This window comes from Pyrus communis, chromosome 13, assembly GCF_963583255.1.
Source record: "Pyrus communis chromosome 13, drPyrComm1.1, whole genome shotgun sequence".
NCBI classification, from domain to species: domain Eukaryota; kingdom Viridiplantae; phylum Streptophyta; class Magnoliopsida; order Rosales; family Rosaceae; genus Pyrus; species Pyrus communis.
The window spans coordinates 9,649,669-9,662,094 of record NC_084815.1 but is presented as its reverse complement, the minus strand read 5'-3'; the positions used below and the strand labels follow the sequence as shown (position 1 = coordinate 9,662,094).

The 12,426-nt window shown below is 38.3% G+C and overlaps 1 non-coding gene across 1 annotated transcript; it reads left to right on the top strand.

Moving 5' to 3' along the window:
- The first annotated feature begins 7,523 nt into the window (after positions 1-7,523).
- LOC137714021 (small nucleolar RNA R71) lies at positions 7,524-7,634 on the top strand. Its single transcript, XR_011065364.1, has one exon. It is a non-coding gene; the product is annotated as a small nucleolar RNA R71 (small nucleolar RNA).
- Positions 7,635-12,426: the final 4,792 nt, after the last annotated feature.

Sequence of the window (12,426 nt, the reverse complement as noted above, 5' to 3'; positions counted from 1 at the left end):
ATGACAAGATGATTCGTGCCAAGACGTTCTCTATTGGGCAGAAAGTGTTGTTGTTCAATTCTCGCCTTCGGTTGTTTCCGGGTAAGTTGCGTTCCAAATGGGTTGGTCCTTTTATTGTCACTAATGTTTTCCCTCATGGTGCAGTGCAAATCAAAAGTTCAAGGACGCAGCAAGAATTCAAAGTGAATGGGCATCGATTGAAGCCCTATTACGAGATGTTTGAGGAGCATGTCGTGGAGGAGGTACCCCTCCATGCCGTGGAACCTAGTCAAGCTTAAACGGAGGTACCGTCCGGCTGCAAGACGTAAAAGAAAGCGCTACTTGGGAGGCAACCCATGCATTCAACAAAGGAAGACTTAGAAAGCACTCCAAATCCAGATTCCTAAAAAAAAAAAAAAAACTCTTCTCTTTGTTGCTATTTCGTTTCTGCCTTGTTAGGTTGTTTAGTTGTTATTGTTTGTTTGTTTATTAATTGTGTGAGTCTATGATTGTAGCATTGAGAAAATGTTTGATTTATTGATAGGCACTGCTAAACAAAGAAAGATGGTGCTTCACAAAGGTTGTTTGCTTGAGGCCCCACTACATGGCTTTACTCTTGAAGCGGATGGCGTAGGAACAGAAGGTATCGGAACAGAGGGCATCGGAGCGGAAGGCATAGGAGCAGAAGGCATCGGAGCTAGAGCATTCCAGGCCTCAATACTTGGCCAAGCGCTGGATGAGCCAGGAAAAAGATGCCTCTGGAGATAAGCAGAAAACCTTTGACGGTCGCTTTGAATCCGACCCTCAGATTCTTGTAGCTCATCAAGCTTCCTCTTCATGCCCGACGAATAGTTATTTGCAAGCACATGCAAACTTCTATTCTCGTACTTAAGCTGCTGGATCTCCTGCTTGAGACTCTCCACCTCTGCCATCAATGATTCCACCTGACGGGAGCGGGCAAGCAGGCGTTGGCCCATGTTGGACACAGAACTCGCACACTGAACACTAAGTGCGAGGGACTCTTGAACGGCCAACTCATCGGACCGTCCTGACAGCAGCCTACTATCTTTTGGAGTGAGGAGGTTCCTAGCTACTATTGTAGCTGTTGTGGCGTCCTGCATCACGGAGTCTTCACCTGTGAGAGGACCGTTAGAAGAAAAGAAAGAAGGGCGCCATACGTTACCTTGACGCGGCGCGCCCGTATCACTGCTAAGGCTCAATTCCAAGCTAAGGTTCGATGAGTTTGCCATTTTTCAAAAGTGTTCAAAGAGAAGGGATGGAGTTAAATTTCAAAGGGCCGGAGTCGATTTTCAAGAATGGGAAATCTTCAGAGTGTGTTTGTTGTGGTGATCGATAGCTCAATAAAAAAGCCAAGGTGACGCGTCCACCAATTCAAAAAGCCGGAATTTCCGGCGTAATTTAGGCGACGCTTTCTCGGCTTTTCAGAAGGCGCGTTCAAACTTTGTCAAAAGATTTCTTCTTTTCAGACAACACGTGGAGGCCATCATCACAACTACACATCTTTAGCCGACAAGCGCAAAGTTCGGCGACGCTTTCTCTGCTTTTCAGAAGACGCGTGCAGCTTTGTCAAAAGGAGCCGCATCTGCACTACCACGTGTCGCTCAGAAATCGAAGGGGCGCCTGCTCTGAAATCGAAGAGGCGTATTCAAAGATCGAAGAGGCGCCACTATTTCAAAAAGCCGGAGTTGCGGGATCAAAACGTTTGTCGACAAAGGTAAAAAGTACCACCACTTGCTATTATCTCTATATATGTCGACCTTCGTCTTTTATGGCAGGGCAAACCTGAAGAAAATGCCCAACTCTCCCTCACCTCTGAGGATGCACTCCCAGCAAAGCCTTTCGAAATACTCAATTCTTTCTTCTTCCCCAAAGATGATACCAGATGCCTGGAGTACAGATGACCCAGGAGGAAACGGCGGATTGAAGTGTGCTGATTCATTCACCGCTTCTTCAAAAGCAAAGGTATCTCATATCATCAAGGTCAAAAGCAAAAGTATCTCATATCATGCTCTTTCCCTGTCTTTTTCTTTGTCCTTGTTCTTACTCGCATGGCAAAGTAAAAGAAGCAATCAGCCGGCACTTGGAGTCAGTCTTCCGATCTGGAGCCAACTGCCTGGAATCTATTCCTGATTGCTTACCTAGCGTTGCTCTCGAGTAGTCATCTTCAACGGTTGATACACTTCCGGAGAAGGGACCACTTCTGCAAAGGGGAGCGAGTAAGGCAAGTGAAAAAGATACATTGAAGCATGTGGAGACAAACTTAGGCTGAGTTATCCTCCAACCCTTTTCAATACGAATTGGAAAGATTGAACAAAGAAACAGACCAAACGAGGAAGCTCAGACCTTCGGGGGAGACCAAAAGAACCATCCTGCTACCCAGTTCAAGAAGTAGCACAAAGGAAAATCAAAGATGGGCAGAAACCAGTTCAAGAATAAGCCTGTGGAATCACAAAGATCAAAGCCTCAATGCATTTACCAAGGAGAAGATGGAATTTACACTCTATAACCAGATTTGCGTCTCTAAACTCTTCTCTTTGTTAATTACATTATGCCATGTTTAGAATGTTTAGTTGTTGTTTGTGTGTTTACTTATGTTTTGTATGAATCTATGCTTAAAACATTGAGGACAATGTTTGATTTAAGTGTGGGGGGGGGGGGGGGGGGTAACTAATGTTGTTAATGCAAATTCGTGGGATTTTATCACCCATAACTTCAAATGTTGTTCCTTACTGTTTTAAGGTGTTTTTAAGTTGTTTTAAAGTGTTTTAGTATGTTTTGTTTTTTTTTTTTTTATATAACTCCGAAAATCACATAAAAATTTGAAAAACATGTTTTAAAAAACCTAAAAAGAGTGTTTTGAGTCATTTTTGTGTTTTTGTGTCGTAGGTCACCTTCCAACACAATGATAAAGATTTGGTTTCTAATTGCATGACTGTTAAAAAGAGTTATAAACATGGAGAAAAGTTTGATTTACTCTTAGTATATGCTTGGTTATGGTTATAATGTATGACTTCACATGCAATCATAAAAGAAAAAAAAAATTCGTTTTTGTAACATGCTTGAAGGAAGGAACTCAAACAAACGCTACAACCCTGAGAGACTTGAGCCTATAACGTTCTTTGGAGAGTATAATCTGTGATTTCTTGTTTTCTAAAGTCGTTGCATGATCTCATTATTCTTTGCTTGGTTACTACTTAGAAGGCGTTTCATCATATAGTTCCAAATGCTAGAACTCATGCCCATTTCATTCAAAGCATGTTATTGATTTGCATAACATATTTCAAGATGAAGTTGTGTAGTTGCCACCATAGCCAAATAGCCTCACTTCCTATATTTCATATTTGTTGTAAGTTTTAACCCCGTTGAGCCTTGTTTAGCCTTTATTCTTTGTTTACCCACATTTTCCTCACCTAGCCTAGTTTAGGACAATCCCCACCCTTGTTCTTAAAAGATAGTGAGCATGACTTAATTGAATTCCTTTTGAGTTACATTATGAAAGAAAATAAGTGTGGGGGAGAGAATGTTTAAGTGTTTATGTTTTGAGATTCAAAAGAAAAGAAAAAGAAAAAAAAAAAAAAGAGAAAAGAAAGAAAGAAAGAAAAGAGAGCTTGAAAAAAAAAAAAAAAAAAAAAAATGAAAGAATAAGTGATTGAAGAAAGGTTCCAAAACACTAATTCTGGGCGTAAATTGTCTAAATTCTCCCTTTTTGTTCAAAAGTTGAGTTTTCATTCAAAAGTGAATTCTAAGTTGATTCAAATGTTTTGCTCACTATTTCTTTAAAAACCTTTGTTTTCAATATCCCTTCTTTGTTATCCACATACCCCAAGCCCTGTTACAACCTTTGACTTCTATCTTGAGTGTTGTGTATTTCAATTTGTGGAGTTTGAACTTGGTATGAGCATATGGTGTCACTGGTTCTCGCGTCTAAGTAGTAGCATTCCATTCATGAGATCATATCTAAACATGCTTATTAACTCCAGAAATTGCGTTCTTTGTGATACATATATGTGAGTGTTCGTTTTCATGTTACATCAATCTTCTCACATATGACTAGATTAGGGTGTGTAGTAGAAATTCTGAGTGAAAATCGAGTGCATATCTTGTAAGGAATTGAGCAAATTCTCTAAGGCATGTTACTACATTCAAAACATGGTTTTAAATGCTTAATTGTGAACTAGTATTTGGTGACTATGATTAAGAATGTACTTAAGTGTGAAGATAACTAAAATCTGTGGGAATGATGATTTTTAACGTGTCATGTGCATTGGAAATCCCTAAGACGGTTGTTGGAAGGTTTAGGTTGTGTTTTACTTGTTTTGTTTCGTTTGGTTTTGTTTTGTTTTTCTTTTTGTTTTGCTCGAGGACTATCAAAAGATAAGTGTGGGGGTATTTGATAGGAGCATATTCATGCGACTTAAATGGTTTGTTCTCGTGCATTTACGTTATGTTTCTCTAGTTATTTTAGTCCTTTATGCTTCTTTTGTGTGTTTTCAGGTTCTAAGGGCTTAGGGAGCAAGAAAGTGCATTTTGAGGCTATTTGGGGCACTTTTGGGCATGGATTGGATAGCTTAATCATGGAGCAAAGAGGATGGACGAAATTGAAGCCTTGTATGCTCTTTGGGGACATAAAACAAAGGGCCTAGCCCAATCAAACAAATCCTTTGAGCCATGGAAAACCTCTAGCCCAAATCAAACATTCTATGCCATGCAAACCAACCTATTTTAGGCCCATTCTATGTACTTAAACCCTAGCCCTTTAAACTAGCCATATTATGAATTATTCACTTCCATACTCTTCTTTATTCCACATGCATTCACACACATGCACATCATTCACTCACATTTCCTAGCCATGCATCACTTTAACCCACATTTTCACCCATTTACACACACATGCACTCACATGCATTCACATGCATTTCAAACACCAAACATTCTTCTTTGCCGTGCCTTTCCCTTCCACTTTCCAACCCTTCCAAATGCAACTTCATTACACATGCATTTCAAACCTTTCAACACCCTTTAATCATTCCCCTTTAAGTTATGATTTTATTTCCTAACCCTACATGCATTATTTATTAGCATCTTCACATGCATTCACACACACTTCACTCACCCATCCTCTCTAATCCGTGCATCACACCTTCATTTCTAGCACCAATTCAACATGCATTCAATCATTCACTCGTGCACCCTTTATTCTTTAATCCAATTCAGCCATTTAATCATTCAACCATGCATCACAAAACACCACTCATTGCACATGCCTTCCCCCTCTAATTCACATGCAAAAACCACCAACACATGCACCCATCTACATTCACTTTCCTTTGCCGAGCACTTCCCTTTCATTTCAGCATTTCCCCTTTGCATTTCCACCTTCCCACTTCATCATTGCACCACAAATCAACACATGCACCCTTTAAATCATTTAACACATATAATCATTCAACCATGCCGTGGCCTACACAAACATGCATCCTGAAATCCTTTTTGCCGTGAGTTCCCACTCCCATTTCCAGCTTTCCACAACTTTTCCTAGCTATTTTATTACATACATTCCCCCTTCATTATTCCAATCACATGCACCCATAATCATTCATTCCCTCCTAGCTGCAATATTCCCTCTTTCCTTCCTTCATTCACCTATAAATAAGCATCCAACACTCCTCAAAATGCATTCACTCTTCCATACACATTTTCAGTTACAAACACCAAGCAACAAACCCATTCTTGCCGTGCATATCCCTTCATTTTCTGCATATTTTCTCTTCATTCTTCCATCTCCAACCACTCCCTACTCCATTCCACATACACCTAAAGCCCTTAACATCTCCTTAGACCTTGTGCCACAACGAAGAGGAAGAGAAGAGTGCCTAAACGTTCATACAATTCAAGTTTGAGTTGTTGGAATGTTTGGGTGTTTCTTTGATTTCAAAGTTATAATTTAATTCTCTTTGTTTTGTACGTATGACGAATGGAAGATAAGAGTGCCTAAACGTTCATACAATTCAAGTTCGAGTTGTTGGAATGTTTAGGGGTTTCTTTGATTTCAAAGTTATGAGGAACTAAACCCCCTTTAGCTAGGGGGTGATTCGAAACTATGTTTATATTTGCAATATGAATTGATTACTTTTGGTTGGAATTTCATAAGTTGTGGATTCAATTTGTTTAACTGTTTGATTGATAACTTATTTATGTATGTTCATTGAGATTGCAAGCTTAATTTTCATGCATGAATATGACGCTAGAATATAAGTGAGTTTCACCTAATCGTTATGAACTTATATTCACAAGTAGTGGAGGTTGCTTATAAACAATCGCGTTAAACGAATTCTTGGCATAAGTTTCATGCGTATTCCATAGTAACGAATGCCTCGTCAACACTTATAATTTTCATTGAACTTAATGATCTTTGTTGAATGTCTCTATCATGCGTATTCCATAGTTAGGGACTTTGATTAAGAATAATTTGGTTGTAATGCGTATTCCATTCAATCCAACGAATTTAGGGAAATCTGAAAGTTAATCTAAGCGGACATAATTAACTTGGAGCATTGAGTTTCACAACTTATCGAAAGACCAACTGAGAATCAATATTGTATGCAAGTGTAACATGTGTGGAGAAGAACCCTTTGGCTATTCCATCATCCATATTTTCATCACATTCATATTTACGTTTTGCCTTTAATTACAATTTGTCCATTTAATTTAATCTCGTCCAACCACAATCACCCCCCTTATTTTGTTAAGTCTTATTCATTTGATTTGTCTTATTTTATGTTTTTGAGTATTTGGAGTCTTTTAAACTTGTTTTGATTCTTTTAGTTTGTCTTAGTGTTTTAAAAGTTAGTTTTATTTATTTGAGTCAAGTTTTTAGCATCCCTAGTTAATCCCCGGTTAGAACGATCCCTACTTACATCATTACTACAATTGTCACAAATAGGGTTTAGTTTGTGTGCGTATAAATCTACGCATCAAAAGTGTTTTGGGCTAACAACTTAACCGTATCCTCAAGGGTAGTGGCAGGTTTTGGTTGGAAACTTTGGAATTGATTGTTGTTCTTCCATGAAAGGTTGGGATGATCTCTCCAACTCGAGTTATATGTATTGGAATACACATCATTCCTTGGCCTTTGGTTGTAAGAATTCATGAGGTTCACTTGCTCTTGAACATACTCGGGGTAAGCCTCCCTAGATGGACATTGGTGAGTAGGATGGCTTGGTATGTTGCAAATGGCACACACTTCATTTGCTTTTGGCACCATGTTGAGCACGGATTCAAGCTTCCTTTCTAGGTTAGCTACCTGCAACAAAAGCTCATGATTAGAACTTGTTTCATAGACTCCAACTTTCTTACCCCTTAAATCTTTGTGTTGAGCATTAGACCCCAACATCTCATAAATGTTATATGACTCTTGAGCATTCTTTTTCTTCAATGCTCCACCTGCTGCATTATCAACAGTTGATTGACAAGTTTGGGTTAGTCCATCATAGAAAATTTGCATTTGTAAGTGAAAAGGTAACCCATGGTGTGGACATTGTATCAAGAGGCCTTTAAAACGCTCCCAACACTCATTGAAAGGTTCTCCATCATCTTGTTTGAAGTTGAAGATTTGTCCCCTTAATGTGGCTGTCTTTTGAGTGGAAAAAAACTTCTCCAAGAACTTCTTAGCCACGGCATCCCATGTAGTGAGGGAACCTGGTGTTAGAGTCATCAACCAACTCTTGGCCTTATCTTTCAAGGTGTAAGGAAACACTCTCATCCTCAAATTTGCTTCACTTACTCCCTGCAGAGGTAAACCACTCACAACATTGTAAAACTCTTTAATATGAGCTAAAAGGTCTTCATTAGGTAAGCCATAAAAAGAAGGAAACATATGGAAATGTGAAGATTTGAGATCATAGTTTCTAGCTTCTGTGGGCAGCAAGATGCATGAAGGTGAATTTGGTATGATTGGTTGAGCAAAGTCCTCCAAAGCTCGAAGTTCATCTTCGTTGCCCGCCATCTCCTCTTCTCCTTCCCAATTAAATTGCTCAGATTCTTTACTTGTTGAACTAGGTGAATTCCCTTCCTCTTCTTCACGGATAATGGATGAACTTGATGGCACAAAGTTGTCCAAAGTGTGGCCCTTCAACCGTTCAATTCTTTGGCCTAACTCAACAAGTTTATTTGACATATACTACCTGAAACAAAGTAACACAAGTTTGAATGAAAATCAAGAATCTGCCTACAATGAAAAGAACAAAGTTTAACTAGCAAACAACAATGAAATGAACAAATTTTACATAGCAAACAAGCAATTACAAGGGACTGAAATCAGTCCCCGGCAACGGCGCCATTTTTTGTTGATGTATTATTCCTTCCTAATGCTAGAATACATTTAGTATAATGGCACAAGCAAGGGTGTCGAATCCACAGGGACTAATTGGACCTATGTAATTACTTGTTTTGCAAAAACTCTATGAAATGAATCAAACTAAACAGAATAGGCAGATTTGTTGTTGTAACTTGAAAGTAAAAGAAACTGAAGTAAACACAAATAAATGACTCAACAACTAATAAAATGAGATAGTACCAATGGAGATGAAGCTAGGGATTCGGTTTCACCATTGCTAAACCAAGTCCATGTTTGCTAAGTTAGTTTATACTCATTCATCTACCTATTTCTTGAGTTTGTTTCACTTGGACATGATCAACCATATGATGTGTGAATTTGATCAAATGTCTCTAATCATGAACCTAGTTGTGATGTGCAACTTTGGTTCATAATCAAGAGTATGTAATGCACAAGAAACTTTCATAAAACCAAAGGGAATAACTCGGCAGGATGTTTGCTAAACATTCCCTTCATTCATTCACATATCTACCAAGATTATGCATGATGTGTGTTTTAATCTTGGCTACACAACTTAGTGATTAATTCAAATGATGATCAAACATTAAAATCAACACACTAAGTCACCATTAAATCAGAGAATGAAACAAGACATAGATGGACAAACTGAGCATTATAACTTAATTACATGGCAAACTTTGCAAGGTTACATCGAATCCCTAGAGGAGGATTAGTTACAATTCATGTTTACAAAAGATTTAACATAAAAATATAAAACATGAATAAACATAGAATTAATAAGAAGAAACCCTTGAAGCAAAACTGATGTTGAATTCCTTGAAGAGTGCCTTCGGTGTTGGTTCTCCAAGTGTGGTGTAAATGAAGGTAGAATGGTTTCTGCACTTGGGAGAACAAAATGGGCAGAGATGGAGTGAAATGGAGTGGTTATGCGTTTGTAATGGACTGAATGAAGAACCTTTTGATGTGTGAAGTGTGCCTAGTTTTATAGGAAGGAATGTGGCTGCCAACAATCAGATTGGATCTTGGATCTGCACATGTGAGATGGAATTGATGGGTTTCTGAGGTAGTGGACGCATGGCATGGACAAGATCTGCAAGTATGTGTTAATGTATTCAAAGAAACATGTGCCCTTGCTTCAACAAGTGAGTGGAACCTGCAAAGGTGAATTGGCCATTTGAAATTGTTTGTACAAATCTGGAAAGGGGAAGAAAGCACACGGCATGGACAAAGGGGGCTGGAATCACATGGAATGATGGGATGAAATGGATTTCTGAAATGATGGCTGCAAGGAGTGGACATGATCTGCAGGTATGTGGTTTGTTTAATTGAAATGCATGTGGATTTCTACAAAGATGAAGTGGAGAAAGGTAATGGAATGCACGGTCAGATTGTGAATCATGCATGTGAATGCATGTTTTGGTATTAGAAGTGCATAATCTGACTTGGAATCACATGGGAGTTGCACGGCCAGGTTATGGACATGCATGTGAATGCATGTTTTGATGTTTTAGAAGTGCATAATCTGACTTGGAACCACATGGGATTTGCATGACATGATTGTGTTTGTTGGTGGAAGTATGGCCGAATGTTTTAGTTAATGGGAATGGATGTTTTTGGTGCAAAATGGAGCTGGACAAAGCAAGGGAATACACGGCACAGGTTATGTGGAATGAACAAGGTGTCTGCATGTTTTTGCCTTGTTTAAAACCATCCAATGTGACTCCAATGCACCACTTTCCTAATCACATCATCTCCTGAATTTAAGCAGCCACCTTAGTGTTAGATTCCTCATATTTGGACTTCAAATTAATTCCCAAGAACCCTTTCCACGTTTGGAATAATGCTCAGCTACCAAAAGAAATGTTTTTACTTCATTTGCCTTCCCATTGATCCAAATTCACCCTTGGCTGCACACTAACACCAAATAATGTAAAATGCAACTAGTTTAATCCAAAACAATCACAACGACGCCAAATAAGGAAGATAAAAATGCATGCAAAATGTGACTTATCAGTGTGCACCCTTAATCAACAAACAAGAATAAGTTATCCATCAAACGGTTAAGTAAATTGCATTCACAATTTATGAAATCACAACTGGAATTAATCAATTCATATTGCAAATATAATCATGGTTTCAAAGTCTCCCCTAGCCAAAACAAAATTAGTTCCTCATGTTTACAACAAAACAAAGAGAATATAAATTAAACATTGAAAACAAAGATTGACTACACCTAGAAACGCTCCAGGTGGCTCCTTCTTCCTTCCTTGCTGCCAACAATGGGGATTTGTGTGAATTTAGGCTCTTGAGGTGTGGTGGATGGTGTGGTGTGAATTTGTGGTAGAGGGTGGTGGTTTTTGAGTGTTGTGGCATCAAGTATTTATAGGGTGAAGGGGAGGCACGAATTTGGGCGGAAAAGGAGAGGAATTAGGACTCCAAATCACCAAAGAACAAGGATACTTTCAATTAGATTCCAAGGAGGACAAGGAATGGTCCTTGTGGCAGATTCTAGAACTTCTAGAAGGGTTACATGTGGCATAAACTTAATGCACGAAAATAGGGCTTCTAGAACTTGATATTTAGGTGATTTAATGTGAAAAGGAGTCCTCTTTGAAGTTGGAATTAAGGTAGGAAAAGATTAGGATAGGATAAGAAAAGATAAGGTTGGATAAGGTTTGGATAAGATAAGGAAATTTGGATAAGGTTCCTTATTTCTTGCTCTTTCCTTATCTTCTTTGCATTTGGACTTCTTTCTCCAGATTTTTAGCCTTTCCTAGCATCTCTTGACTTCAATTTCGTCCATCCACATTGCTCCATAGTTAAGCTATCCAATCCATGCCCAAAACTGCTCCAAATAGCCTCAAAATGCACTTTCTTGCTCCTTTTGCCATTAGGACCTAAAAACATACGAAAATAGCTTAAAAGACTAAAATAGATAGTAATTAAGTAACTAAATGCAAGGAAACAACATAACTAAGTAGCATAAATATGCTCCTATCAAATTCCCCCACACTTAGCTTTTGCTAGTCCTCGAGCAAAACGAAATAAACAAAACAAACAAAACACAATCTAGGCCTTCCAACATGTGCCTCAGGGATTTCCAATGAACATCACACATTAAAGAACACCACATACATAGATTTTAGTTATCCCTACCCTCGAGCATATACTTAACCATAGTTACCACACACTAGCTCCCATTTAATCAATTAAAACATGATTTTGAATGTAGTAACATGCCTTAGAGAATCCCCCAATTCCTCACTGGATACACTCTATTTTCACACAGATTTTCTGACTACACTCCCTACACTAGGTATATGTGAGAAGATTGATGTAAACATGTAGACTAATACTCACATATGTATAATCAAAGAAGGCACTTTCTGGAATTATTAACATGTATATGATCTCATGAATGGAATGCCACTACTTAGACGCGAGAACCAAGGATACCATATGCTCAAACCAATTTTAACCTCCACATATTGAAACACATAACAATCAAAATCGAAGTCTAAGGCTTGTAACGGGGCTAGGGTATTGGCTAACAAAGAAAGGTAAGGATAAACAAAAGTTCTTAAAGCAATAGTAAGCAAAGTAATGAAATAAACACTTAGGATTCACTTTTGAATGTAGAAATCAACTTTGAACACCAAGGGAAACTTCACACAAAACTCAGGGTCAAATTCTGATGTGAAAATTAACTTGACACACAAATTAAACCCTATGGATGACAATTGTAGTATATGAGCAAATAGGGATCGTTCTAGACCGGGGATTAGCTAGGGATGCTAATCAATGTGAAATTGACTCAAAAATGTAAAAACAATATTTAGAACACTAAACTAGACTTAATGAATGCAAACCTAAAATTTAAAACACTCAAACAAACTAAAAGACTCAAAACAGCACAAACACACTCAAATCTGCCTAAAAACCACTTTCTGGGCAGTTTTGAGCACAAACACAAATTTGGACGAAATTAAGTTGTATCTTGACTCAAGACTCTTAAAAACACAAACTAAATGTATTTCTAACTAATCTAACACTTTAAAATAAATGGG